Source organism: Cryptomeria japonica, unplaced genomic scaffold, assembly GCF_030272615.1.
Source record: "Cryptomeria japonica unplaced genomic scaffold, Sugi_1.0 HiC_scaffold_205, whole genome shotgun sequence".
NCBI lineage: Eukaryota > Viridiplantae > Streptophyta > Pinopsida > Cupressales > Cupressaceae > Cryptomeria > Cryptomeria japonica.
In genome coordinates this window covers 40119-45491 of record NW_026729027.1, presented here as the reverse complement: position 1 = coordinate 45491, position 5373 = coordinate 40119, and the positions used below count along the sequence as shown (strand labels likewise).

General features: G+C 63.9%; 1 non-coding gene across 1 annotated transcript; it reads right to left on the bottom strand.

Annotated features, from left to right (window-relative positions):
- Positions 1–4707: 4707 nt before the first annotated feature.
- Positions 4708–4826, bottom strand: LOC131868370 (5S ribosomal RNA). Its single transcript, XR_009366828.1, has one exon. It is a non-coding gene; the product is annotated as a 5S ribosomal RNA (ribosomal RNA).
- Positions 4827–5373: the final 547 nt, after the last annotated feature.

The following is a 5373-nucleotide window of genomic DNA, read 5'->3' as shown; positions in this document are numbered from 1 at the left end:
TGGTGCGCAAACCTTGGCTGGGCTGCGCACCAGGGCGGGCTCAAGATGGCACCAGCATTCCCTTTTTCTCACTATCTTTCAAAACGGAAATTTTAAAATCTCGTTTTTTTTTTGCCTTTTATGGAAATTAGTGAAGGCATCGCATCAAAGGTGCGCACCTCGCTGCCCACCTTGGTGTGCTCCGAGGTGCCCACCACGGTGCGCAACGCCGGTGCGAACCCGGGAGCGCCCCGATGTGTGCTCCAAGGTGCGGCGTGCACGAAGTCGGACCCCGGTTTGCCCCGGGTGCGCACCTCGCGTGCACCTTGGTGCGCACACCTTGGCTGGGTTGCGCGGCCTGGTGGGCACCATGGTGCGCACCAAGGAGCGCTCCGAAGTGTGCTCCAAGGTGCGGCGTGCACGAAGTCGGAGCCCGGTTTGCCCCGGGTGCGCACCTTCGCCGCGGTGGGCACCATGGCGTGCACGAAGTCGGAGCCCGGTTTGCCCCGGGTGCGCACCTCGCGTGCACCTTCGCCGGGGTGGGCACCTCGGCTGGGTTGCGCGCCCTGGTGCGCACCAAGGAGCGCTCTGAAGTGTGCTCCAAGGTGCGGCGTGCACGAAGTCGGAGCCCGGTTTGCCCCGGGTGTGCACCTCGCGTGCACCTTCGCTGCGGTGGGCACCTTGGCTGGGTTGCGCGCCTTGGTGGGCACCATGCAGTGCACGAAGTCGGAGCCCGGTTTGCCCCGGGCGCGCACCTCCGCCAGGGTGGGCACCTTGGTGCGCACAACTTGCCTGGGCTGCGCACCAGGAAGGGCTCAAGATGGCACCCGCGTTCCGTTTTTTTCACTATCTTTCAGAACGGAAATTTTAAAATATCGTTTTTTTTTGCCTTTTCTGGAAATTAGTGAAGGCAGCGCATCAAAGGTGCGCAACGCTGGTGCGAACCTGGGAGCGCTCCGATGTGTGCTCCAAGGTGCGGCGTGCACGAAGTCGGACCCCGGTTTGCCCCGGGTGCGCACCTCGCGTGCACCTTGGTGCGCACACCTTGGCTGGGTTGCGCGCCCTGGTGGGCACCATGGTGCGCACCAAGGAGCGCTCCGAAGTGTGCTCCAAGGTGCGGCGTGCACGAAGTCGGAGCCCGGTTTGCCCCGGGTGCGCACCTCGCGTGCACCTTCGCCGCGGTGGGCACCATGGCGTGCACGAAGTCGGAGCCCGGTTTGCCCCGGGTGCGCACCTCGCGTGCACCTTCGCCGGGGTGGGCACCTTAGTGTGCAGACCTTGGCTGGGTTGCGCGCCCTGGTGGGCACCATGGTGCGCACCAAGGAGCGCTCCGAAGTGTGCTCCAAGGTGCGGCCTGCACGAAGTCGGAGCCCGGTTTGCCCCGGGTGTGCACCTCGGGTGGGCACCTTGGTGCGCATGCCTTGCCTGGGCTGCGCACCAGGGCGGGCTCAAGATGGCACCCGCGTTCCTTTTTTTTCACTATCTTTCAAAACGGAAATTTTAAAATCTCATTTTTTTTTGCCTTTTTCTGGAAATTAGTGAAGGCAGCGCATCAAAGGTGCGCACCTCGCTGCCCACCACGGTGCGCAACGCCGGTGGGCACCCGGGAGTGCTTCGAAGTGTGCTCCAAGGTGCTGCGTGCACGTTGTCGGAGCCCGGTTTGCCCCGGGTGCGCACCTCGCGTGCACCTTCGTCGGGGTGGGCACCTTGGCTGGGTTTGCCCCGGCTGCGCTCCGAAGCGGGGTTATTGGAGCGCCGCCTCTTTTTTTGTCGGAGCGTTTGGTGGGGTTTCTCGCATTGGCTCTTCCGAGGCCCGGTTGCCACCCTGGCGCGCACGAAGTCGGAAGTAGGGTTAATTGCCCGGGTGCGCACCTTTGCCAGGGTGGGCACCTTACCTGGGCTGCGCACCAGGGCGGGCTCAAGATGGCACGCGCGTTCCGTTTTTTTCACTATCTTTCAAAACGGAAATTTTAAAATCTCCTTTTTTTTTTGCCTTTTCTGGAAATTAGTGAAGGCAGCGCATCAAAGGTGCGCACCTCGCTGCCCACCTTGGTGTGCTCTGAGGTGCGCACCCGGGAGCGCTACGAAGTGTGCTCCAAGGTGCGGCGTGCACGTTGTCGGAGCCCGGTTTGCCCCGGGTGCGCACCTCGCCTGCACCTTGGCCGGGGTGGGCACCTTGGCTGGGTTTGCCCAGGGTGCGCTCCGAAGCGGGGTTACTGGAGCGCCCCCTCTTTTTTTGTCAGAGCGTTTGGTGGGGTTTCTCGCATTGGCTCTTCCCAGGCCCGGTTGTTGGGTGCGCTCCCACCCTGGCGCGCGCGAAGTTGGAAGTTGGGTTAATTGCCCGGGCGCGCACCTTCGCCAGGGTGGGCACCTTGGTGCGCACACCTTGGCTGGGCTGCGCACCAGGGCGGGCTCAAGATGGCACCAGCATTCCCTTTTTCTCACTATCTTTCAAAACGGAAATTTTAAAATCTCGTTTTTTTTTTGCCTTTTATGGAAATTAGTGAAGGCATCGCATCAAAGGTGCGCACCTCGCTGCCCACCTTGGTGTGCTCCGAGGTGCCCACCACGGTGCGCAACGCCGGTGCGAACCCGGGAGCGCCCCGATGTGTGCTCCAAGGTGCGGCGTGCACGAAGTCGGACCCCGGTTTGCCCCGGGTGCGCACCTCGCGTGCACCTTGGTGCGCACACCTTGGCTGGGTTGCGCGGCCTGGTGGGCACCATGGTGCGCACCAAGGAGCGCTCCGAAGTGTGCTCCAAGGTGCGGCGTGCACGAAGTCGGAGCCCGGTTTGCCCCGGGTACGCACCTCGCGTGCACCTTCGCCGGGGTGGGCACCTCGGCTGGGTTGCGCGCCCTGGTGCGCACCAAGGAGCGCTCCGAAGTGTGCTCCAAGGTGCGGCGTACAAGAAGTCGGAGCCCGGTTTGCCCCGGGTGCGCACCTTCGCCGCGGTGCGCACCATGGCGTGCACGAAGTCGGAGCCCGGTTTGCCCCGGGTGCGCACCTCGCGTGCACCTTCGGCGGGGTTGCGCGCCCTGGTGGGCACCATGGTGCGCACCAAGGAGCGCTCCGAAGTGTGCTCCAAGGTGCGGCGTGCACGAAGTCGGAGCCCGGTTTGCCCCGGGTGCGCACCTCGCGTGCACCTTCGGCGGGGTTGCGCGCCCTGGTGGGCACCATGGTGCGCACCAAGGAGCGCTCCGAAGTGTGCTCCAAGGTGCGGCGTGCACGAAGTCGGAGCCCGGTTTGCCCCGGGTGCGCACCTCGCGTGCACCTTCGCCGCGGTGGGCACCATGGCGTGCACGAAGTCGGAGCCCGGTTTGCCCCGGGTGCGCACCTCGCGTGCACCTTCGCCGGGGTGGGCACCTCGGCTGGGTTGCGCGCCCTGGTGCGCACCAAGGAGCGCTCCGAAGTGTGCTCCAAGGTGCGGCGTGCACGAAGTCGGAGCCCGGTTTGCCCCGGGTGCGCACCTCGCGTGCACCTTCGCCAGGGTGGGCACCTCGGTGCGCACACCTTCTCAATGTTTTCTTGCCTTTTCTGGAAATTGGTGAAGGCAGCGCATCAAAGGTGCGCACCTCGGTGTGCTCCGAGGTGCGAACCCGAGAGCGCTCCGAGGTGCCCACGAAGTCGAAAGTCGGGTTAATTGCATTGTTTTCCCCGGGTGCGCTCCGAGGTGCGCAACATCGGCGCGCACCAAGGAGGGCTCCGAAGTGTGCTCCAAGGTGCGCACGATGGCGTGCACCTCTGGTGCGCACGATTCGGAGCTCGGTTTGACCGGGGTGCGCACACCTTGGCTGGGTTGCGCACCTTTTGTGTGCTCCAAGGTGCGCACGAAGTCGGAGCTCGGTTTGCCCCGGGTGCGCACCTTCGCCAGGGTGCGCACCTTGATGCGCACGCCTTGGCTGGGCTGCGCACCTTGGTGGGCGCCATGGTGCGCACCTTTCGTGCGCTCCAAGGTGCGCACGAAGTCGGAGCTCGGTTTGCCCCGGGTGCGCACCTTGGTGGGCGCCATGGTGCACTCCGAGGTGCCCAAGATTGGTGCGCACCAAGGAGCGCTCCGAAGTGCGCTCCAAGGTGCGCGCGAAGTCGAAAGTTGGGTTAATTGTCCGGTTTGCCTCGGGTGCGCACCTTGCGTGCACCTTCGCCAGGGTGGGCGCCTTGGTGCGCACACCTTGGCTGGGCTGCGCACACCTTGGCACCCGCGTTTCCTTCATTTTAAATTTTTTTTTTTTACAATCTCTCAAGTGGGAAATTCTATAATCTCAACTTTTTTTGCCTTTTCAGGAAACTTTTGAATGGAGCGCATCATTGGTGCGCTCCGAAGTGTGCTCCAAAGCTCTCTCCAGCTGCGTGCACCTGCCCCGGCCGCGCACCCGGCCCCGCCCAGCTTCGCTCACCTGTCCCGGGCGTCTGGTGCGGAACCTTAGAGTAAGAAACATCACCGTGCACCTTGGCCAACGTGCGCGACTCGACCGAGCGCGCACTGGCCGAGGTGCACACCGATTTCACCTGGGTGCGCGCGCAGCACCTCGGGCGCACCGGGGTGCGCGCACAACGCCCGGGTTGCACCGTGGCCTGTGTGCTCGGGGCGCCTCGGGTGCGCGCTCGGTGTCGCCCCCGCGCGCGCGGTAGTGCGGGCAGCGCACCCCGGCCCGGCCCGGCCCCGACGAGAACGCAAACGGGCAAAAGGTTTATTCAAATAGCATTGCGACGCCCGGCGAAAAACTAAAAAAGGGTGCAACACCGGGACTTCCCGGGAGGTCACCCATCCCAGTACTACTCCGGCCCAAGCGCGCTTAACTGCGGAGTTCTGATGGGATCCGGTGCACTAACGCTGGTATGATCGCACCCGTTATGAGCTTGTCGCAGTGTGTACTTAGCAAACCGCGACCCACGTGCGAATCCACCCCGGCCACCCACCCCCGTCGAGGTGCACACCCTCCCTCGCGAAGTGCGCCCCGTTCGCCAAGTGTGAGCCCTGCCCGGGTGCGCGCACCTTGCTAGGGCGTCGGGTGTGCACCCGGCCCGGCCTACGTGCGTGCACCTGGAGGGGGCGTCGTGTGCGTGCAGTGTCCCGTCTGCAACGCGGTGCCCACACACCACCTCGGGCGCAACGACCTGCGCTCACATGTGGGCCGAGTGCACCTTGGTGCATGTTCGGGGCGCCTCGGGTGCACGCTCGATCTTGCCCCGGTGCACCAAGGCGCTCGGTTTGCCCCGGGTGCGCACTTGGTGCAAGGTGGGCACCCAAAATAGGGATCAAGCACCAAAACACAAGTTTCGGGATGCAAAATGGGACCCAAGGACCACAAATGCGTTCCAAGACCCATGATGGGTCCACGAGAACAAAAATGTGTTCCGAGACTTAATAAACAAATATTGGGTTTTAGGAGAAGAA